The 23,954-nt window shown below is 41.6% G+C and overlaps 1 long non-coding RNA gene and 1 other non-coding gene across 2 annotated transcripts; one reads left to right on the forward strand and one right to left on the reverse strand.

The window, feature by feature from the left end:
* The first annotated feature begins 6,229 nt into the window (after positions 1-6,229).
* On the forward strand, positions 6,230-22,946 carry LOC130681377 (uncharacterized). The gene is made up of 2 exons (XR_008994495.1): positions 6,230-6,823; positions 22,628-22,946. It is a non-coding gene; the product is annotated as an uncharacterized LOC130681377 (long non-coding RNA).
* Positions 18,762-18,848, reverse strand: TRNAY-GUA (transfer RNA tyrosine (anticodon GUA)). The gene is given in 2 exon segments: positions 18,762-18,797; positions 18,812-18,848. It is a non-coding gene; the product is annotated as a tRNA-Tyr (tRNA).
* Positions 22,947-23,954: the final 1,008 nt, after the last annotated feature.

The following is a 23,954-nucleotide window of genomic DNA, read 5'->3' on the forward strand; positions in this document are numbered from 1 at the left end:
ACAGACTAAAAATTACAGCATGAATCACCAAATCCAAGCCCTCTGGATTTTTTGGTGTTCTTGAAAATTACCAGATGAAAGCTTGTCTTAATGTTGAGTTTTACACCTACCTATTATTAGAATATGAGCATATTCTGTGTCATATATAAGACTCATATATGTATGCCATCTCTAGCCTAAGGTTTCTACGTTCATGGATGAAATGGCTATGGGAACCATGTTCTTTGTCTTGTTTCTACTTTAATTTCTGTTGGTAGTCAAAGCTTCCCAACACTCTACATCCTTCTACTTCAGCAGTAGCAAATATTACCTGGGAGCAGGGCAGATGTCTTCAGTCAAAAGCAAACCCACATGTGTGCAGCACACAAAGGGTTAGCACTCTGGGGTCTTAGCCATTCAACCACCTTGCTCTCTTTCATCTTTGTTTCACTACCAATATTTAGCACATCAGCCTTGCCTCAGTAAAAGATTTTGTTTATTCTGTTAAACACCAAAGCAAATTTAAATAAAATAAGCTTTCAGACAAATGAGTATCTGCATGCCTGTTCTCAAATCCTACCCTGTCTGCAGGGTACATCCCAACATCTATAAGTCCGGCACAGGGACATCACTTGCCCAATCTCCTTTACTAGCTCTAGTCAAATTTTATATAATTCAACTTCAATTTTCATTCCATAAATCACCATTTTCAGCTCTAGGAACACTACAGACTTTCTAAGGCATCTGAGCCTTTGTTTTAACTGCTCATTCTTTCAGGAATGATCTGGAAAATGTGTTGACCATTAACCAACTTTGAAGACTGTTTTCAAAGGTCAGCTCCACATTGAAGATATTGTTGGAGCCTCACCCATATCCTCTTGGAACTCCCTGGCCTAACTTCCACTTCCTGGTCATGTTCTGTTGAATGAGAACTTTCTGAGTGCTGATCCCACCCTACCCACACACATGGCAGTCCAAACATTCCATGGAATTGGAGGTTTAGAACAACCTCCAAGCAGTAACTTTGGTAATTGGTATATGGCTATCCTATCTCCCTTGTCCCTAAAGTTTGATCATTGTGGGGCATAGTTTCCACATTTCTATACCAGTGTTTTCTGGGATAAACAACTTGAACTCAAATCCTTGGATAACCCAAAATAACACAGTAGGTTTTTAAAGAAGTGTCCATGATGCTGTGCAAGAATAGGCAATAATCAGGGATATAAGTAGGAAATAATTAGAGGCTACATCAGTGGTCCAGGTGGAAATGATGATGTCTTGAAATGGAGCTGTGGAGTTGTGGCAGCAAAACTGGTGAGATGTTATAAGACCATGGATATATAATGAAGATAGAAATATTACCTGATTGATGTGGGGTGTGAGACAAACAAGACTCAAGAATTTCTCCAGGGCATTTAGCCAGAGAATCTCTAAAGATAGAATGAGGTGGGGATGATTGTGGGTAGGAAAGAAGATTGGTAATCCAGTTTTGATGAGTATTAACCTCTAAGCAGAGATATTGAGTTGATAGGAGTGTATGAATCTGGAGTTGGTGGGAGAGTCTAGGTTAGCCACATAATGCTGTACAGAGTTACCTGCACAGAGATAGCTTTAAGTCCATAAGACTGGAGGAGATTCTCAAAGTTTGAGGTTGGCAGATAACAGAGGTAGGCCAGAGGACTAAATACTGGGTGGGGATCAATATTGAGGATCAGGGAGAAGATGAAGAACCAATAAAGAGGATTGAAGAATTTGATCATTGGGAGCCAGATGAAATGTACCAACAAGATTGAGTGTCCCACTCTAGTGACACCACTGATGGGCCATGTAGGAGGTTGACAATCAGCCTCCTACAATGAAATTTTGTAACCCTGAGGTCATTGGTGACTGACAAGAGCCATTTACATGAAGAGATGTGAGAGTAATTGGAGTTAGTTTAAGACAGAAAGCAAAAATAGGAAAGATTCTTCTTTCAAGAGACTGTGCTGATACAGGGAGTGAAGGAATGGAGCAGCAGCTGGCAGGGGAAAAAAAGTCAAGAAGGGTTTATTTACAGAATGGTGAAAAAAGAACATGTTTGTGTATGAATGTGAACAGAGCTGGCTACATAATTGCAGGGCCCAGTGTAAAATGAAAATGAGAGTCTCTTGCTTAAAAAGCAAGAGAAAAGAGTCACCAAATATACTAAAATATAAAGCTTTTCCCTTCTTCCATAGTCTCTCTCTTGACTTATCATGATGCTTTTTTCTCTTTGTAATGCTGTTCTAAAAGAAAATCAAATGTTTAAATTATTAAATTAGTAAACTAATGTTGTAAATGGCAGTTTTAAATGCAAATATAAGAATATTTAAGTCATATTTGGAATCACCAAAAGTATACAATTCATGTTTTATAGCTCATACAAACCTGTGTATCTCATTAATACCCCAACAGTGGAAACACTTTTCAAAACTCACTCACTCCTTGATCATACATTCTACCAATGAAGGCAAATTCTGGCATGCTAAGACTCCCACCCCTTAAGATCCAATCACCACTGACTAGATGGTCGCCCACCCCTTAAGATCCAATCACCAACGACCAGATAGTTGCCCACCCCTTAAGATCCAATAACCAACGCAGAATACACCCTACCCCTACTCCTTAAAAACGCGCTTCCTCACCCACGAGCTGCTGCTCCCTCTATCTGAGGGCAGCCATTTTCTCTTTCAGATAATAAAATCTCTTGTATGGGCCCGCGTCTCCTGAGTCGTTCTGGGGTAAGGAGGGTCGCGGCGAGATACCCTTTCAACCAACACTTTTTGGCCTCCTGAAGAGTAAGGAAAGACCAAAAGGAAAAGAAAATATGGTTGCCCTATATTTCTATTTCCTACTATGTCATTTTCTGTATAAGTGGCTGGAGAATACAGGGGAGCAACATTAGTGAACAGTATGTGATTGGGTTCCTTCGACATTAGTGTTTTTTAGACCCTACCATTGCCTTCTTTCTGCCTCCTAAGCAAGTTTTGGTTCAAACAGAAACTGTAGCCTCTCTGTTCAGTCACAGAGGTAATGTTCAGTCTGAATGTTCAGTCACAGAGGTAACACACTTCCCTTTTACTCACTTTAAGTCTCTCTGAATGGTTCCCGTGGAATTCCATTGCTCACAGGGCATTGTCAAAACTGTGTGTGAGTGGGGTGGCAAGGAACTGCCACCTGACCTATCCCTTCTGTTCACATGAATGCTCTCCAGCTCTCCATTGCCCCACTGGACTTCACTTTCAAAACACAAGTTCAAAGATAAAATTACGAGGAATTTCAAGAGGGCAACAGCAGAGTATTAAACCAAGAGCAGGTCTTTCCAAACACAGAACCTCATGCAATGGCCCAGGCTGCACACCCTCATGGCCTCTATTTGAGAAGCTGAAATAGTCCCTTGTTTTAGACTGTACTCTTACACTATGCAAGAGAGAGGTGATTAAAAACCACAAAATGTCTCCATTTCTGCTGTTAGACAATATATCTTCCCCACTCTCCACCATCTCTCATTTGACCTTTTAAATACTCTCTTCCTTTTCCCCCCAAATCCTTCCCTGTACCCTTTTCCAACACTATTTCCCACTGTCATAGTGCCAATAAAGTGACCTTTTAAAAATACAAATCTACATAGGTAACTACAATTGGGAACAACTTTAAAGCCAATGCCCTCAAGGTAAAGAAAAAAAGTCATCAATTTTAATTAATGTTTATTCTAAAATAAAAATTTCCATCTTTGCAGGTGATACAATCTTTGAATCCCAAGGAGTCCTACACCCAAATAGCAGCAGAACCACCCCTTTGGTTCCTTTTACCTCATTTTGGCTTAATTTCTCTTTTCAGACAAATCCCTTTACATGAAAAAAAAATGACTTTTATATTGTTAGTCTACCATCAGTGGCATAATAAAATAAACAAACCTCTTAAGTTCTGAAGAGCACAGGTGACAAATTTTATTTTCTCTTTCATTTGAATTAAAAAATAAAATCAAGAAGGTAATCTGAATACAAATGTAGATGCCAGCATCTCATGGTTCCTATGAATTTTTCCCTTTGAGGTTTTTAGTCTAAGGATGAAGATTTTGAAATTAGTCTACATCATCTATTAAGGGGATGGAGAACTTTACACACAAAGACAAAGATGAATAGTGTAGAAACTTCATTAAACCATACCAAAAAGAGATCATAAAAAATTAGCCCTTCCCTGAGTAGCCTAGTCTTGTACTCAACCCTTAATCCAGATGTACCCCACCCTCCCTACTCATCCAGATGGCCCCTCCCACACTACTCACTAGAGAGGGCCCCCTCCTCTACTTATTCTTTTTTCCTGTCATTCACTGCTTTCCAACATTTACAATTTGCCTCCTAAGTTTATGACATCTTTTCCAATCTAAAAAAGTAACTGACTAGAGGACAAGGATATTTGTGTGATTTTTTGACATAGGCTGAGTGACTTAGAAGGGTTGCTCTTTTGGGCATACTCAGTTACCATTTATTGAGTGAATAACTCAAGTTCTTGAGGACATCACACTAGCTAGAAGCACCCATTTCAGTTAAATCTGATGGAAAGGAGAAAGAAAAACAAGGTATTAAACAACACTGGTTACCTCCTACCATTAGGCATTACCCTTCCCATCCACTCAGTTAGTTTTGAGAATGGAGGATAGCTGATTTTTAAATCTTCATCCTTAGACTAAAACCTCAAAGGGAAAATCCATAGGAACCTTGAAATGCTAGCATCCGTATTTGTTCCCAGATTCTCTTCTGGATTTTATCTTTAATTCAAATAAAAGACAAAATAAAGTTTGTTGCCTTCTGTGTTCTTCAGAACATTGACTTACTAGACAGTAGGAAAATGCTGTGCAGTGCGGAGCTGGAACCTTGTGGTAAAGTAAATAGTTCGCTTGCGTTTGGCCTCCCATTCAAGCCATGGCCTCATTGTCATCCCCAGACAACTTAAAGCAAACTTTCCCTCTCCTCTTGATTGTCAATATTTTATCCTCCTAACGTGCATATCTAGGACAACGAATCGCTGGATAAACACAATACGCCAAAATACTGTCTTGAAAAACAAGAAACAACGGACCAAACAAGTCAGCCCTGACAAGTATAATCTGATCGTGGTTCCCATGGTAGGCTTTGGAAGCGCGCCGGCATAGTCAACCTCGTCCGCCAAGGCTTTATTCCAACAGTGACAGTGGATGTTACTGAACGCGAGACTCTTGCAACGAAGGTCATATTTGTGGCGAAACTTCTTGCTCACTGCCCTTCCAAGGCGACTTTCAGCCTCACTTCGAATCTGGTAGGGTCCACGCAGGCGTGGTCGGGCTGAACCCGGCTCCCGCCCTCAGGCTCCTTCCCACCCTCTCGAGGTGGCCCTCCCAACTCCGCGTTTTCTTAACGGTTACAACCCAGGCAACTCCTCACACGTGTCCTCTCAGATTACAAAAAAAAAAAAGGTCCCCTGCGATTTTGCCCCTGGGGGCAGCGGGAGAAGGAGTCTTCCTCCACTTGCCGCGCAGCCGCTTTCCCGGAGCCGGAGCTCGGCCTCTGCTCCTTGACGTTAGTGGAGGACGCGCCCGCCAGAGGGCGCCATCGCGTCCTTAAGGCGCCGTGGGGCCTACAGGGACCGCGCTAGGGTTCTTTTTGTTACTTACTATTCGGGTTTATACTATTTATTGCTATATAATGCCCTTGCGGGGGCCTGACAGCTTTTTTTTTAATCCGACCCGAACCTGCTCTAAGCTATCTAGGAGTGAAGCGGGTGGCAGATATGAACACAGTTATAATATGGGCTTGACAATTTTTCTCTGGACAGATTCCAGTGACATTGCAAGGTACAGGCGACACGGTACAGCGCTCTCCTCGCGTTCCCACCCGAGCACTGTTGATTTTAAGGGGGACAACTTTTTGTCATTTATCCTCCACTCCTGGTACTGGAGGGTGGGGGGTATGAGCTGATTCTGTCCTGTTTTTCATCCTTAACACTGAACTCTTCTAAACACCTTGGATTTGTGTAGGGAGATCAGAAGTGGGGACGGCTGTATATTTGGGATAGATGGTGCAAAAATTGTGGTTGTATCCGGGTGATGAGTACGATGAAGTTCGTTATACAATTTTCTACTTCGGGGTATGCTTGAAATTATCTCTAATAAACGACTTCCTAAAAAATTACCTATATAAGGGAACCCCAAAGGTCTCCTCATATCCGTCCAAACGAACTGTAAGAATGAGAATAAGTTAGCATAAGAGTAGCCATCTTAAGGGCCTAGAAGCAGTTTTCTGAAGTTGTGACTTAAAAGAAAAAAAACTGGAACTGGGTAAGGCCTTGGAAAACAAGTTAATCATGAACACCGGGATGGGGGCAGCTGTGGCCTTCAGTCAGCTAACCTTGGTCAGTTAATCCTACATACCAAGCTTATCGTGCAGAACCTCTCTAACAATTGAGGAGTGGTCTTACCTTGCTCTCGCTTAACCCCAGGATGTATGTCTTGCAAAGATAATGTGCAGCTGTGGAAAATTACTAAGAGTTAAGTGTTTTGAAAATGCCATATAAACCCTTGGTTTTGAGTGCTCGGGGTCCTTGTTGAGACCTGCTGCGTCGGGCTGACACTTGGACCCCAGCTAGCTGGTTCCTGAATAAATTCCTCTTGCTTATTGCATCAAGAGACGCCTTCTGTGAGTGATTTAGGGTAGCGCTCTCCTCTGGGAAAAATCCAACATTTGGGGGCTCGTCCGGGATCTGCGCTCACCCCGCTTCACTCCTGAAGTCGCTCTTGGAGGAAGAGGTAAGATTAGTGGCGCCTTGGGTTGTCTGTATTCTGTTTTCTGTTTTTCGGTGAGACCGGTCAGAATTCTGAAAGAGTACCCGTTGTCTGGCAGCCGTCCCGGTCCCGTGAGGGGTCGCGACTGCGGTCGGTAGACGTACTAGGAGCACCGCAGGCTGCAACCCTGGGGGACGCCTCGGGGAGGTTGGGGGGCCAGGGACGCCTGGTAGCCTCCCGTCTGTTTTTCCGGCAAAGTGAACCTGATGAGATAGGGTTGGTTTTTGGGCGCCGAGAGTACCAACCCTCTGATTCCTTTCGGTTTCTGTTTGAGACTCTGAGGAGAACTCAACGCGGCCGCTGTGTGTCTAATTTGTGTGTGTCTTTGTTTTTTGTGTCTTTTACGTGTCTAATTATTGTTATACTGACAATGGGACAGACGCAGACGACCCCCTTGTCTCTCATGACAGACCATTTTTCTCAGACGTTAGGGAGAGAGCTCACAATTTGAGCACGGACATCAGGAAGAGAAAATTTCGTGTTTTCTGCACCTCAAGTGGCCATCCTTTATGTCTCAGTCTGTATGTTTGTGTGTCTAAGTGTGTAAATGAAAATATCTTTCTACCTCCGGATAGTATTAATTAAATTGATTTAAAGACAAGCGCTTGTGAAAATTGGGCATTCTAAAACTTCCAGAAAATCTGATGGAAAATGTTAAGCATTAATGCTAATTTGGGTTTGCCTGAGGCAGGCATGTCATTGTGGTTATCAGCTGCCAAAGTTTACTTAAAGTCATTTAAGTTGATGTTACCAGTTAAACATTTCAAGAAAATGCTCGAAGGAAAACTTGACTTTGTCTAATGTTTAGTAAAAGTTTTTTAAGTAATCTGGCATAGTTGCTAAAAATAAGTAAACAAGTGTAGCAAATAAACATCTTAATAATAATACTGTATTAATGTATAACAGTGTGTATGTATGCAAACAGCTTGAGAATTTTTGTGGTAACCAAAATTTTTAAAGTTTGCTAAGTTATATAGACATATTTTGTGCCTAATGAGAAATTGTGTTGTAAAGCACATTTCCAAAAATGATAATATATGTTCATAGATGAAGAATGCTAGTGTAACAGTTTATAGTAGCCTGTTTTTCAGTGTTCACTGAAAGTTAAAGTATCAAATGATTTTAAGTTCTAATAAAAACTACTTAAATAAAGAAAACATTTCTCTATGCTAAAAGATGTATGTTTTAATAAGAGAAGGTATAAAGAATAGAAACTCGTCTGCATGCTAAAGAATGTGTTTTTTGATAAAAGAAAGTGGCTTTGTTCTAAAGTGCAGCTGTTTGTTAAAGAGGGACGGAGAACAGAGACAAAGAGAGAGCAGTGTGGTGCAGCAGCGGGGTGCCTTATGTTGTAGCGGATCCGCTCAGCCTGTTGCTTTGGAGGAAGGTCAAGATGTTTAGAGATAAGGCGGGACAAACCCCGGCAAGCCCAGGCATAATTCTCACCCGTTTATGTGCTTGAGACCATGGGGCAAATGAAGAATAAATTACTATATTCTTACAGATATAGTCATGCTATGTGAAATTAAAGCAAGTGAGTCTTGATATCAAGTGCACAGCAAAATTAGAATTTTGTTTCCAGTTAAAAAAAACTGTTTTTTGTTTTGTTTTTTTAACTGTTAGTCTGCTCTTAATGTTGAAAGATTGCAAAGAGTTCTCTAATTGTTTTATCAAAGCAGTTTCTCATGCTTAAAGTCTCAGTGAGTTGCCAGAATTTTTTTTTAAATGAAATCTTAATATTAAAAAGACTAAAAGCTAAAGTTTGTTAACAACTGTGTAACCTTTATTTGCCTTTGAAATATTTTGTTATTAAAAACGACTGCATGGCATGAGAAATTGAATTATTTAAGTTAACAAACCAAAATTTATTCTTAAAAATTAAATTGTGTAGAATCTGGACAAGATTATGTTTCTCCCAGAAAAACAGGTTTCACTGTAAAAGTTTAGATGGGCAAACGTGTGACCACTTTTGAGGAAAGTTGTAATAGATTTTTTTGAGAACCACCAGGTCTTCTTGTTTAATTTATATGCTGTAGATATGTTTGTATGTTTTAAAAAACATGGAAGACTCTCCATATTTTTTAATGCAAATGATCTTATAAGTTGCTATGCAAATTCTATTAAAAGCTCTATCTACTATTAAAGAGTAAAACATTCTTGAAGCTTTCAGGGAAGACCTGTAGACTTAAGCACTTTCTCTGCTTTTTTGTATCTGGTCTTGGACACTTATGCTGAGTTATGTTCTTATTATTTTCACTGTTTGTAAGCTATTGATTGTATATAATCTTTAAACCATCCAAATATCCAGCATACATTTCCATGTCACCACAACCCACTATTAACGCCATGAATGAAATAGCTGGTTAGAAAGCCAAAGGTCATCATTTCTCAATCCCTAAATGAAGAGATAAAATGCCTGATCTCTTTCAACTCAAAGCATATTTCTGGTCAAATCCGAATATCTGTGTCAAGGAAAGAGACATTTAAATTTGAGATTCTGCTTAAACTTTTAAGTTGAATTTGACTATAGCCATATTCATTCTTTGTATGTATCTCTAACAGGTCTTTTGTATGCCTGGTGATATTATAGTCTGCCTTGAGTTTAGACAGTTCTTTCAGCTAAATGTGAATTCTTATTGTAGCTTTTTTCCCCTCCTGAAGATGAAAGCAGAAAAATCTACCATCTGCTACCATTCTCTCAAGAATGCTTGGTAACATAGATTATTTTGACTTTTTATATATTGTCTTTAAAAACTGACAGCAGCAGTCTCCCCTGCTGCCCCACCTTTTTAAGATATCTCGTTTACTGTGCTGGGTATATAGACAATAAATGTGTAATGATAGACAGTTCTAAAAGAATTAAATGCAAAAAAGTGCTTTTACCTCTAGTTAGCTCTGATATTTTCCAGAGGGCCCCTGGAACATGTCAGAAGAATTTTTTCTCATTAGAGAAAGTATTTGACTAATTTGGCTTATTTATCTGATATATATATATATATTTACCAGGAAAGCACTGTCAAAGAGAATAATGCTAAACTTTGTTACTGAATGTTTTGTATTACAGAAATATCAGAATTTCCTTATGTCAACTGTCTTACAGTGAACTCTCGTCAGATCTTTGACCATTGTCATTTGTAAGTTTTTTGTCATTTATAGTCACTGTTTTGTTGTTCCTGGACTGGTAAAGAACTGGATTTCAGCAGAACAGGTATTAGTTGCATAAGATTACATAAACTAAAGAAAATGGTTTTGTGTCTTTTTGTTTCGAATGTTGCTGATAGTGTTTTGAGCTTGTTCTCTTAAGCTGACAACAGTTTAGTAGATGGCTGTCTTTATAAGCAGAATTGAGACATCCTTCTCTCTACCTGATCCCTACAGAGTTTAAAAACTTTTAGTGACTGTTTTTGTATTCCATGGCAGTATGTTTATTTGCATGAGTTTAGTAAGAATCTGCTTTCCTTGTGAGAAGACTAATTAAAAACACTGGTTATACTGCCAGAGCTTTAGCTGGAATGTCATACCTGAGAGACATGTGCATGGACTGAGATGTGAACAACTTTAAAGAACTAAGATTGACTTTATAGGGCCAACAAAGCCCCTTAGAAGAACTAGCCTGGTACCTTGCTTGCAGAGTTCCCAGCAGCCTTACCAGGTGAGTAAAGAAAGTCGCTTCCTGGCAGGTGCAGAGACCTCGAGAAGAGAGGAATTCATCCAAATCTACAGGTACTGCAGGCAAAGCCTGATGGCAGGTCTGGCTTGGCTGTCTAGCCTCAAGAGGCCTTTAAAAGTTCAATCTGAAGTTCCAGCAAAGCATATTTAAAAGACCCTGTGTAATCAATTGCTCTTCTTGCTGCACTTGTGCAAATAATCAAGCTAGCTGTTAATTATTTTCTTAACCTAGTGTCTTCTAATAAAAATGAAAGTGATTTTAAAGTATTGTTTCAATAATGCAGCCTCCTTCCAGAATAAAAAATCCAACTCCAGATGTTGCTACATAACCTAATAACACAATTTGTTTTATCTTGCCTAGAAGCCACAAAACTGCAAATAGTAATAGAAACAAAACCCAAGATAGAAGCGCCAGCCTTCTGAAGCCCTCTCAACTGACCAGTGATAGAGACCTAGCTGCACCCTTTACTGCGCCCTCTTCTCAGCACGAAGCAGCCAGAGCGGTCATCGCCCCTTTTCCCTAGCAGCAGCTAGAGTCTCTACCTGTAGAAGAGAGAATGAGACAAGGACCATGGGCTTAGACAGAGTGGAGTGAGAGCCTCTGGAAAAAGCGGGGCGGGATATTTGCAGTCAGAGCAATGTAACTGCATGCTGGAACTCCCCCCCTGCTAGAACTATGTTGAACATGAAACTCTAGAATCATTCTTCAGTGAGATCAGTTGGTGTTCCCCAGATAGAGAAGAGTGGCACATGTTTTATTATGCTAGTCATTTGTAATCGTGTGTAAGATTCACTTTGACATACTGGAGAGCCTGAGCCTGTGTGCTGTCTTTCCTCCTTCAGATCTGACTGGGTGGTTTTGCAGGCTGGGCAATTGACTTGGCGTGCGGACCCAGCTGTAGACGACATAGTAAAAAGCAAGATTCTTTGGCAAATAGACAATATCTCAGCCCACCTTAGAGGCTGGGCATGCAATCTTTTGATGTGCACCCGAACCAGGGCACCGGTGTCCCAGAGAAAAATCAAAGAAAGAAATTATCTTTAATATTCAAAGACCCCTTCCCCGTTACCCAAACTGACAACCGCCATTTATATAATAAGTTAAAAGCTCTTCAGGCAGTCCAAAGAGAAGTGTAGACCCAACTAAAAGCAGTCTATGAGCCCGGCACTTCAGAAGCAGCCCACCTGTTCCAAGTTAAAGACTTTGTGTTTGTAAAGCGACACCGAGCGCAGACCCTTGAGCCACGGTAGAAAAGACCCTACTTAGTGTTACTGACCACCCCAACAGCAGTCAAAGTAAGATTGCCACCTGGATCCACGCATCTCATGTGAAACCCGTTGTCTCAGCCGAGACAGCTGACGACCATCTCACGTGGAGAGCCCAACCTACTGAGAATCTTCTCCAGCTTAAAAATCACCAGAAGACCCCTAAAGTGACCAGGTGCGCGTCCAGAGACACCAACGCTGTTTAGCTGACCCACACACCGTTCTCAAAAACTATTCCAAGATAACCACGTCAGCTGGACAAAGACAACCTTCAAAAGCTAAGACTGCGCCGTTCATATTGTGCCTTTCCCCTATTGCACTACCAAACAGATGACCTCTAATTTCATGATTGAAATAGTTACAAGAAGAAGAGGAGAATGTAAGAATGAGAATAAGTTAGCATAAGAGTAGCCATCTTAAGGGCCTAGAAGCAGTTTTCTGAAGTTGTGACTTAAAAGAAAAAAAACTGGAACTGGGTAAGGCCTTGGAAAACAAGTTAATCATGAACACCGGGATGGGGGCAGCTGTGGCCTTCAGTCAGCTAACCTTGGTCAGTTAATCCTACATACCAAGCTTATCGTGCAGAACCTCCCTAACAATTGAGGAGTGGTCTTACCTTGCTCTCGCTTAACCCCAGGATGTATGTCTTGCAAAGATAATGTGCAGCTGTGGAAAATTACTAAGAGTTAAGTGTTTTGAAAATGCCATATAAACCCTTGGTTTTGAGTGCTCGGGGTCCTTGTTGAGACCTGCTGTGTCGGGCTGACACTTGGACCCCAGCTAGCTGGTTCCTGAATAAATTCCTCTTGCTTATTGCATCAAGAGACGCCTTCTGTGAGTGATTTAGGGTAGCGCTCTCCTCTGGGAAAAATCCAACAGAACCACCTTAAAAAGCGAAAACCGTAGGAGCAAGGATCCCTTCTCATTCCCCACGCATGATTTTCTTCTGCATGTTTGGGGTGTTGATTTAAATTTCGTGGTAGGCTCAAGAGTATGCCATTTCCAAGACCCTAGTTTTCAAAGCCTAATTCGAACCCTCTACCTAAGGATACCAAAGTTGCAGTATCTAGAGCCCTCTGTTCTGCCAACTGTACTATTGAGGGACTCTTACTGAAGAGTTTTATAGAATTCCTAAAATACTGTCTGTCCAAATGGTTTCTGTTAAATTCCTAGCAGCTTTAAAAAATATAGTTTTAAACAATCTTCTTAGATGATGAATGTATTTTATATAATGATCTGGGTCTTTGGTTTCATTGGTTTAAGAATATATATAATTCATTGGGTTTTAAGATGTTAGGATATTACTCTGTGTGTACCTCAAAACAAAAACTCTAAGGGAAAAAAAATGCCCTCCTCCACTAGGATTATATTGCTAGAGTGAATCCCCTGAATTACACCCGATTTCCGGCTGTCTTCTCTGATTACCTCCTTTTTTCTCTCAAAAGTATCCAGGTTTGCTCAATAAGTGTTATGGTTGCCCTAAATACAGACATCTGGGTTGAAAAAGATCCCAGGGTTGTGAACAGAACCATGATCAGTGCATTTTGGTACTATTGCAATTCTCCATTATGAAAATTGAATGGGAAATTGTGTATATTCCTAACACTAATGATGAAAAGTGATGTGTGTGCGCAAATTTCCTGAGTTCAATAAATGATTCGTATGGGTCATATTATATTACATAAATACAGTGGAGCAACTGAAATGAAACAAAACTCTTAAAAGAATTTTTAAAAGAAATATAAATATTCCTTTTCCAAAGCAAATTGTGAAACATCGAGTTTCAACAGATTTCTGCACAATTTCCTTGCACCTGAGGGTAGAATATGCTGAACTATCTGGAGAGAAAAGACTTTCCTTGGTAATATATTTAAGGAAAAGATTAAGTGGATTTCTCTATAAAATATCTGTGCTTATTAAGTAAAATTTCTAGAAAACAATATTATTGAAAAAACTCCGAATTTTTCTTCAAATGGTAATCACCAATGCCTCCTATTAGAAATACTGAGAGCACGTAGTTGATATTGAACTCAGTAATTAAATCCCTTTCAATGAGAACCTGAGAATATATCACCTAGTAAGTTTCCTTTCAATGTTCCTAATCTAGTAGAAAATTAGCCCCTAGAGAGGAGGGATCCTAGGAAGTGGACAGTTTCCCTTAACATTTTAAGTGTCCTATCTGTACCTTGAATACCAGATGGAAAACAGTAAAAATGCCAACAAGTAATGAAATTTCATGGTGCCAGATTCGATTGTTGCTACAGAACTGCTGTCTCTGCTGTCTCTGTTGGGATACAGAAGTATTACTTGGAGTGACACTTAGAGGAACAGCAAGCCCCAGCAAGGAAACAAGGATGACCACCGTTTCTCCTCCTCTAACCTTGCATGCTCCTTTTAGCTTCCTTTTTTGCAAAGGTTACCATCGGACCAAGTAGGAAATTATTAATGTGGTTTAGAATCCCACCTCCTATATCACAAGGGAGATTAAAGAAGAGTGATTTTCACTCTGCTTGGGCTGTTACGGAAAATATCACAGACTGAGTGCTTAAACAGAAATTAATGTTTCTCATAGTTCTGGAGGCTGGAAATCCAAGATCAAGGTGACAGCCATTCGGTTCCCAGTGAGAGCTATCTTCTCAGTCTGTAGATGGTCATCTTCTGGCTATGTCCTCACATGGCAGAGTGAGAGAACTCTCCTGTGTCTCCCTTTATAAGGATACTAATCCTATGGGATCAGGTCTCCGCCTTTATGATCTTATTTACCTTAATCACTTCCTTATTCCAAAAACAGCTACATCGGGGGTTAGAGCTTCAACATATGAATTTTGGGGGAACACAATTCAGTGAGCTTTAGTTAATAGTTTTAACATCAGGTAAAACATCCATGTGAATTTTAAGATAATATGCTTGATCCTCATCCAATTAATCTCCGTGGAAACTGAGCAGTTGGAAAATTTAATACCTAATCCATTGTTACCAGAAACTAGAATTCTAGCTCATGGTTGAAAGCCCCCAGATAAATCAGTCACTTCCTGTTCACAGTCAATCATGCCAATGCTCAATCCATGGATCTGAGCTATGAGATTGGGCTACTTTCTTTCATTACACTTCCACACCTTTACCCCTAATAGCATCATGGAAAATAAACGGGGAGAAAAAAAATGAGTGGAAGCCAAACTGACCTCTATAACTGGGTAAATTCTGTCCAGGGAAGTGTAAGGAGAAAGCACCCTAATGGTGGTGAGAATGAAGGCAAAGACTGGCCTTGAGTCAACTTTTGAGATGAATGGTGGGTTTTTACACACACTTGGAACTGAATTTTCTCTTGCCTAAGATGTGGGGGAAAGGAGGGTGCAGGAAGGTGGGGGATTTCTTCCCGCAGAAGGTTGTCCACTTTTTTTGTCAGCTCTGATTGCAATGAAAAAGCAAGAGGAGAGCAAGCATTAAGGGCATTAGAAGGATCTCGGAAAGGCCTGCTCAGCATGCCCTGCACAGCAAACAGCCATAGAGTCACTTTCTTAAATGAGATGTCTCACCTTCTCCATTTTAATTTTGATCATCTCGTTCCAATTTCACTGAGACTAGGAAATAATATTAAGCCAAAAAGAGGAGGACTCTTAATGATGGAATCTCAGACAAAGAAGCAGTTGATGGTGTAGATGTTGAGGGCCTTTACGGCTTTTCTGCACCTGATGAGCCTCCGACAATCTTCCCAGCCAATCCTCCTCTTCAGAACTAGCTCTGAATAGTACCTAACACCTAACACCTAGCAACTAGCACAGTACCTGGTACCTCCAGATACACCGTAGGCCCAGAAGAAAAGGAGGCAACCACTGCCTTTGTCTTTTTGCAAGGACTACGGACCGGTGCCTGCAGCCACAATTGTATTCGCCTCTACTATTAATGTTTACCTTAGAAAAATAACTTCTACATCGCTTGACTGAAATTGGGACTATAGAAACCGGAATGAAGAGAAATTAACTGGGACACGTGCCGCTTAGTGATCACGAGTCCAGTAGCGGTGATTTTTTAAAAAGCCAAAAAGGCAGATCTTAAAGGACATCTGTAGGGACTTTGAAGAAGAATCTGTTTTTGAGGCCACCAAAGTCAACTGGTGGGAAAACTTAGGGGTGCAGGGATTGTCGGGAACTATCGGGAAGACCAAAACCATGCATCATGGCTTGAGAAACTTGAATTTTCCTCCTGGATGAACCTGCAATTTCCTTCCGGTTCCCTGTTTCCGTAGTTAGCATTACAGTGTTAAACTTGCCAATTTTTAATTGTTTCTGTGGACTCCGTGCCCTGATCCACCTGCACTGTACGATCTTGTCCCTAAAGGATCCAGCCCTGTAGAACAGATTACAGGTGACTTTGAGGGGTGGGGTTCATCCTGGAACTGTCTGATCACGTTTGATATGCAGTCCCGCACTTGCTTCTACTGGCTAACGAAAACAACAAAACGAAATCACAGCGAGTTCTGAATTACTTTCGGATACCAAAATTGGTAAGAGAGGCACAACCCCGGGTAGCGGTGGGGAATTAGCTCAAGTGGTAGAGCGCTCGCTAAGCATGCGAGAGGTAGTGGGATCGATACATATTCTCCAGTCTTATGTTCCTCTTAATGTTTGGCCTTTACTTCTGTGCTCCTGCAAATACCACCTTCTCGAACGCTAACAGCAAAGGCCCAGTTCATACCCGGACCTTTACTTCGAGATCCACGTACTCAAAGTTACTGTTTCTTCTACTTCAGTCATCGGTAGGCCAGGATAGGCAAAGCTGAATTCTTTGGGATTTTTTCACCTTTGGCAGATTTTGAATTGGTCTTTGCCACGTGGATTTACAAATCTATACTTCAATTACTTACGCATTAATATTACAATTCCTCCCCAGAATCTATTTCACACATGTCCCTTTTGAGGGCCACCTCAAGTTTTTAAAAATGGAACAAATTATTCCCATTTTTTAACGAGATGGTGAAGAGCCAAGGAATATGTAGGTGTGTTCAAGGTTTGTTTTTTATACATTCGCTCCTCCTCAAGTCATCTGGCTGTATCTTCGGAGGTGGAGGTGGTGAACTGCTATTGGAATATGGCAGAATATGGCCCAGTTACTCGAAGGTGGAGAACCTATCTGTATTTGAATCTGTAGGGCGTTGTCAAGAAGCTCTCAGTTCAGGACTGTCTTGCCAATGGGTTTGAGCCCCGGGCAAGTTCACTACAGATTCGGTGTGACCAAAGAAATTGACAGCAAAACGTTCTTTGGGGTGAAAGGGTTTATTACCCGGCTTGTTCTCTCGGCGGTAGGTGGAGCACAGGCGTCTCTGCCTCTGCCCAGAGCACTGGGACCAGCTCTCTATACAGCGCAATAATAGCTCATTGCCTGCACGTGTGGAAGCGGTAGCCTAGCAACAGGCCAGTTACATCATCAGGTGGTTTAAGTTCAGTGAGGATCCTGGCCATAGGAACCCCAACTTCCCCACAAGGACTAATTAACTTTGCATCTAAGGCCCAAATGTTATCTTTGAAAAGAAAATTGGACCATTTTTCTTTTTTAGTCTTTTACCCTAAATTGCCTTTCAAAAAAGCAAGGAGCTACCAGTTCAGACAAGTCTCCAGTCCTTAACGTAGTAAGTTTTCAAAGCATTTTAGGTAGTGGTTCTCAAACTACTAGCCTAATTCGACAAGTCTAGGCTTCTGTGTTCTATATTAGCTCTCCAGATTTGTCTGATACACAACGAAGTTTGATAATCATTAAGTTAAAGAATAAAAGTTCTGAAGCATGTGAAGAAAGATTTTTTTTTAATGTCAGGCACAAAATCCTCAGACAACTCTTCCCTACTCGGATCTAATACTTTGAGTTGAGGACTCTTATATAGACGCTCAGGATCACATTTTTGAGATAGGGTAGAAGTGGGATTAATATATTTTAAAGAGGTTGGCGCAAAATTAGCAAACTGGGGAAGTTGGGGTTCCTATGGCCAGGATCCTCACTGAATTTAAACCACCTGATGATGATGTAAATGGCCTGTTGCTAGGCTACCGCTTCCACACCTGTAGGCAATAAGCTATTATTGCGCTGTATAGAGAACTCGGCCCAGTGCTCTGGGCGGAGGTAGAGAGGCTAGTGCTTAATCCACCGTCGGAGAACAAGCCGGGTAATAAATCCTTTCATCCCAAAGAACGTTTTGCTGTCATTTTCTTTGGTCACATTGAATCCATAGCGAACTTGCCCGGGGCTGAAACCTATTGGCAAGACAAATGCTTTCTATCGTTAAGAGAGATCTCTACTTTTTGAGCTAATTCCAAAAGTGGGTAGAAAATCCTATCCATTTTTTCCCTTGTCAGTTATTTTTAATTCTCAATTTTTTGTTTCTCTTTTAGTAGTGTTTTTCAAACCTTGCAGCGCATTAAAATCACCTGGAACTACCAATGCATGGGTCCCACTTCCAAAGAGCCATATCCACCAACTTTTCTTAGCGTAGGTTAAGAACCACCTTTACATAATTAAACCGGAAAGTGGGGAATAGTGCCCCTGAATTTCACCTAGCCTTCCAAACTGTGAGCGGCTGCCCGGGGGTTGAACGTCCACCCGAAAAAAAAAAAAAATTCCCTCCACAGAGACACAATACAATAAACCCACCAGGGGACGCACGTGCCCCACCAATCACCCGCAGGTTGGCGGCGTTCCCCTCACCATGCCCTTGCCCCGGCCTCCCAGTCCCAGGTAGTGGAACCAAGACGCGTCTCTGGCCCCCCTAACCCAGTGGGTCAGCCTCTGACCGGCCTCTTCAGGATTTAGGACTTCTCTGTGGACTCAGCTGTACGTGAACCTTAGGGTTGAAGTCTGAGCGCGGGTATTAGCAATTGTTACGGAGAATAATAATTTTAAATATTAGATTCGCTGTACAGAGAGAGTCTTAAACAGATGAACATTAAGAACATATGTATGCAGCACACACTTTTACACACTTTTTGTGGGTGGATATGAAAAAAGACGCAAAACTAGAGCCTCCTCCGAGCCGGATTCGAACCAGCGACCTAAGGATAGCTGAAATAACCGCTACAGTCCTCCGCTCTACCAACTGAGCTATCAGAGGAACCGTAGCTTTCTTTTACCCGCCGGCGATGCCATGTCTGCGCGGCTGGGAGCCCTTAGATGCCTGTTGCTTATTCATCCGTGTTACTAGGCCCGCACTACCTTGCATGTTATAGTTCTTACAGTCCCTTCGTAACTGACACTCAAAGGTCCCCTGCCCTGGACCAAAGAGAAATTGGAGCACCCACCGGCGTGCTAAAGAAAGAAAGAAACAACAAATAAATAAATGATGAGGAGGCCCAGGAACTGATGACTTAGCAAGGAGCGTCTTTTATTGTGATGAATGAATTTAAATAAACAATTTTGAGTCCATTTGTAATTAGGATTTGAAGTACTTTAATTTGCAGTTTTAACAAGATAATTAACAGGAGGAGGAGGAGAACAAGCACAGAGTTCACTTCAATGCCCATGTACACCTCCATCCAGTCCCAGACTATCACACTAATTCTAAACTCAGCGAAAACAAGTCAATGGAGAGCAAAAACAATGTATTTTTTAATTTCTATCTTAACACAAGGTACAAATTAACGCCATTCAAATACTAGTTAATTATGCAAAGTATAAGATTCTAGCCTACTTTCCTGTAACTGAAACTCAAAATGGCTAGTAATCTCTTGTTAATGAAATCCACCTGAAGTGGAATCCGACAGGAATCTGTTTTGTGCTTCTCCACATTTCATTCAATATCATTGCATTGTTATACAATTGAGCAATACCCATAGGGCAAATGATCCCCCTTGTGCAAGTAAGGACCAGAGTTCACTCATCTGTGTCACAAAGAAAGGGTTTTTTTCCCCCAGAATAAGAATTAAAAGTAAATTGCTAATCCCTTAATCTGGCCATTACTCTCAAGTCTTCATGAAATACCTATTTTGAAAGTAGCGAGTCTGAATGAATTAAATATAAAATTTTATCTCCTTCCTAGTCCCAATTAACTGAACAAGTTACCTTATTTTATAGATATATTTAGTATTATCCAGTTTGTCAAAGCACAATTTTAAAGATAAGTGCATAACTCATACAAATCTTAAAAAATACTTGTCAAAAGATTTATTTAATTCACCAATGTGAATCAATAGAATGGTAATACTGGTTCAAAGAATTTACATACAGTTACTGAAAAAAAGCAATACTGTATGAAATACAGAAATGGACAATGCCCTATAAGGCAACAAAAACAATTACTTTTCCTACAGGGCAGAAAAAAAACTACATTTTAATTTGTACCAAAGTTCATTTATACCACTATCAGTAATTTACACGTTAAGATTTACCCTTATGGAGTTGAAAATACCCTCACCAAAAAATAGTCAAACAAAGGTTCTTACTGATGGAGCAGTGGTTCTTCCTTTGGGCAATTTTGCCCCCTCTCCCCCAGAAGACATTTGGCAAGGTGAGGAGACATTTTTTATCGTCCTGATTGAGAAGCTGCCACTGGCATTTAGTCGGTAAAGGCCAGGAATGCGACTAAACATCCTGCAGTGAACCGCACAACCGGCACAACAAACTGTCCAGTCTAAAATGTCAGCAATGCCAAGGTTAAGAAATCATGACCTGGAGAATGAAAATCATTCATCAGCAGGCTTGTTAGGAGTGTTAGGATGACATCGTGAAGATATGCAGTCTTTTTTTTTTTTTTTTTGGCCTATTTTCAAGTTTGGAAATATTTTTTTAATCAAAAGGCTGACAAAGTCTGGCAAATAGAATATATTTAATTTTGAAGTATGAAATTTATTTTTTAAAAAGGAGTCCATTATTTTTAAGGTTTTTATTTTATTTAAAAAGTGATGCCCCTCATTACGATTAGCATGTATAATGTGGAGGGGGGTGGCATGGGGAGGGATGTGCAACACGGGGAAGACAAGTAGTGACTCTACAGCATCTTACTACGCTGATGGACAGTGACTGTAATGGGGTTTGTCGGGGGGACTTGGTGAAGGGGGGAGACTAGTAAACATTATGTTCCTCATGTAATTGTAGATTAATGGTACAAAAAAAAGTGATGCCCCTTGTCACTCTCAATCTGTACCTTCGTCTAAATATTCATATTGATTTTTCTCAAGTTCTAATTTATCTTCACATTTTCTAAATCTCTTTTCTCAATTTCTACAACTACCACCTCATTTAGACCCTCACTACCTTCTGACTGGACTCGAGCAATCATCTTCTAACTGGCTCTCCATGTCCAGATGTGTTCCCTCTGTCCTGTTCCCCACACAAGTGCCAAAAAGGCTTCACTGGGAGGAGTGTGAGGCCCATGACATTGGCACCATTAAAAGAAGACCCTGCTTCCTGCCACTCTCCCCACAAGCCCTTTAAAGTGTGTGTGAAGTGGGTAGGGACCCAGCCAAAAGATTCAGAAGAAAGAAGGTAAACTCTCACACATTAAAATTCTAGTCTACTATTGATACTGGGGTTCTTGTTCACGGAGCCAAAGAATGAACTTCACAAACACTCAAGGTAGGAGAGCAAGCAAGGTGGAGACTTTTATTTAGAGATAAAGTGAGAGGACAGAGCTCCTGGCTCTCACCAGGACAGGACAAGAGAGTCTGTGGTGGTGCCTTGTCTAGGGGTTTTATGCACAGTTGAGGATTTTCAGGAATGGAGGTAAAGGGCTAGGGGTGCAGACTTGTTGAGTGGTCCCAGAATGCTCATTTTTTATAAGTAACAGAAGAAATTTGCTGCTCTGATTTTTTCTCAGGACAGCAGTTTCCTTCTGAGCATATCAATTGAGACCACCTGCCCTGCCCCCAATGTGGTCTGGTTTATTGCCTGTTTGCTAAAGAGTGTGTTAAGAGTCTTCAGATTACTTGATTAGGATTAGAGAAGGAAAAACAGCATATAGTTACAGTTAAAAATTAGATGGGCCTTTTAGCAGGCTAAGGTGAATTTTACGGTGTCATAATCTAATTGATACAGTGAAGTCATCAGTTATGCTGAGATACTCTTTTTGAGGAACATTCAAACATTCCAAGCTAAATTGCTCCTGGCCTTTTGAGCTTTGATTTCACTGAAGAATGTCTATATTCCTAGTCTGGTATCTTTACCCTAGAGAATTAGTGTGACTCTGACTTTGGGTAATGCTTAACACAGAGTTTCCATAGAGGCTTCTTTGCACATAGTTACTAACTGCATTATTCTAACTGCAATTATCTTGCTTTGCCTTTTTCTGGAGGCCCTCACCCTACTCTGCCTAAACCCACAGTCCCTGTCTCATTATCAGAACCATCCAGTGTGTTGTAAGAATGAGAATAAGTTAGCATAAGAGTAGCCATCTTAAGGACCTAGAAGCAGTTTTCTGAGGTTGTGACTTAAAAGAAAAAAACTGGAACTGGGTAAGGCCTTGGAAAACAAGTTAATCATGAACACCGGGATGGGGGCAGCTGTGGCGTTCGGTCAGCTAACCTTGGTCAGTTAATCCTACTTACCAAGCTTATCGTGCAGAACCTCCCTAACAATTGAGGAGTGGTCTTGTCTTGCAAAGATAATGTGCAGCTGTGGAAAATTACTAAGAGTTAAGTGTTTTGAAAATGCTATATAAACCGTTGGTTTTGAGTGCTCGGGGTCCTTGTTGAGACCCGCTGCGTCGGACTAACTTGGACCCCAGCTAGCTGGTTCCTGAATAAATTCCTCTTGCTTGTTGCATCAAGAGACGCCTCTCATGAGCGATTTGGGGCGGCGTCCTCCTCTGGGAGAATCCAACATTTGGGGGCTCGTCCGGGATATGGGCTCACCCCGCTTCACTCCCGAAGTCGCTCTTGGAGGAAGAGGTAAGATTAGTGGCGTCTTGGGTTGTCTGTATTCTGTTTTCTGTTTTTCAGTGAGACCGGTCAGAATTCTGAAAGGGTACCCGTTGTCTGGCAGCCGTCCCGGTCCCGTAAAGGGGCCGAGACTGCGGTCGGTAGACGTACTAGGAGCACCGCAGGCTGCAACCCTGGGGGACGCCTCGGGGAGGTTGGGGGGCCAGGGACGCCTGGTAGCCTCCCGTCTGTTTTTCCGGCAAAGTGAACCTGATGAGATAGGATTGATTTTTGGGCGCCGAGAGTATCAACCCTCTGATTCCTTTCGGTTTCTGTTTGAGACTCTGAGGAGAACTAAACGCGGCCGCTGTGTGTCTAATCTGTGTGTGTCTTTGTTTTTTGTGTCTTTTACGTGTCTAATTATTGTTATACTGACAATGGAACAGGCAGTGACGAGCCCCTTAGCCTGACGTTAACCACCCGCCCTTTTCAGAAGAACCGCAGAAACTAACTGGTCTGGTAGAGTCCCTGATGTTTTCCCACCAGCCCACCTGGGATGACTGTCAGCAGCTTTTGCAGGTGCTCTTCACCACGGAAGAGAGAGAGAGGATTCTCCTGGAATCACGAAGGAATGTGCCTGGAACCGACGGGCGACCTTCGCAACTCCCTCATGACATAGAGAGGGGGTTCAAGTTGACTAGACCCAACTGGGACTTTAATTCTCCAGAAGGTAGGGAGCGACTAACCATCTATCATCAGGCTCTGGTGGCAGGTCTCCGTGGGGCCGCAAGACACCCCACCAATTTGGCCAAGGTAAGAGAGGTCAGCCAGGGAGCCACTGAAGCACCCGCAGTATTCTTAGAGCGCCTGATAGAAGCCTTCAGGCGGTATACTCCCTTTGATCCCACTTCTGAGGGGCATAGTGCTTCAGTGGTCCTTGCTTTTATCGGACAGTCAGCACCCGACTTTAGAAAAAAAACTTCAGAGATTGGAAGGCTTACAGGATTTGTCGCTGAGGGATTTGGTGAAAGAAGCAGAGAAAGTTTATCATAAGAGAGACTGAGGAAGAGAAGGAGTTAAGGAAGGAAAAGGAAAGGGAAAGTAAAGAAGAAAAGAGGGATAGGAAGTATGAGAGAAATTTAACAAAGATCTTGGCCGCAGTAGTAGAAAGTAAGGGACGCCCGCCCTCTAGTGGTAGAACTAGTAAGGCAGGGTCCCTGGGCAACCGACCTCCTTTGGATAAAGATCAGTGTGCGTACTGCAAGGAGAAGGGGCATTGGGTGAAAGAATGCCCTAAGAAACCACCGCGGGGACCTCCAAAGAAGGTGTTGTCTCTGTTGAAGATGAGGATTAGGGAAGACGGGGCT

Source organism: Manis pentadactyla, chromosome 16 (assembly GCF_030020395.1).
Source record: "Manis pentadactyla isolate mManPen7 chromosome 16, mManPen7.hap1, whole genome shotgun sequence".
NCBI classification, from domain to species: Eukaryota; Metazoa; Chordata; class Mammalia; order Pholidota; family Manidae; genus Manis; species Manis pentadactyla.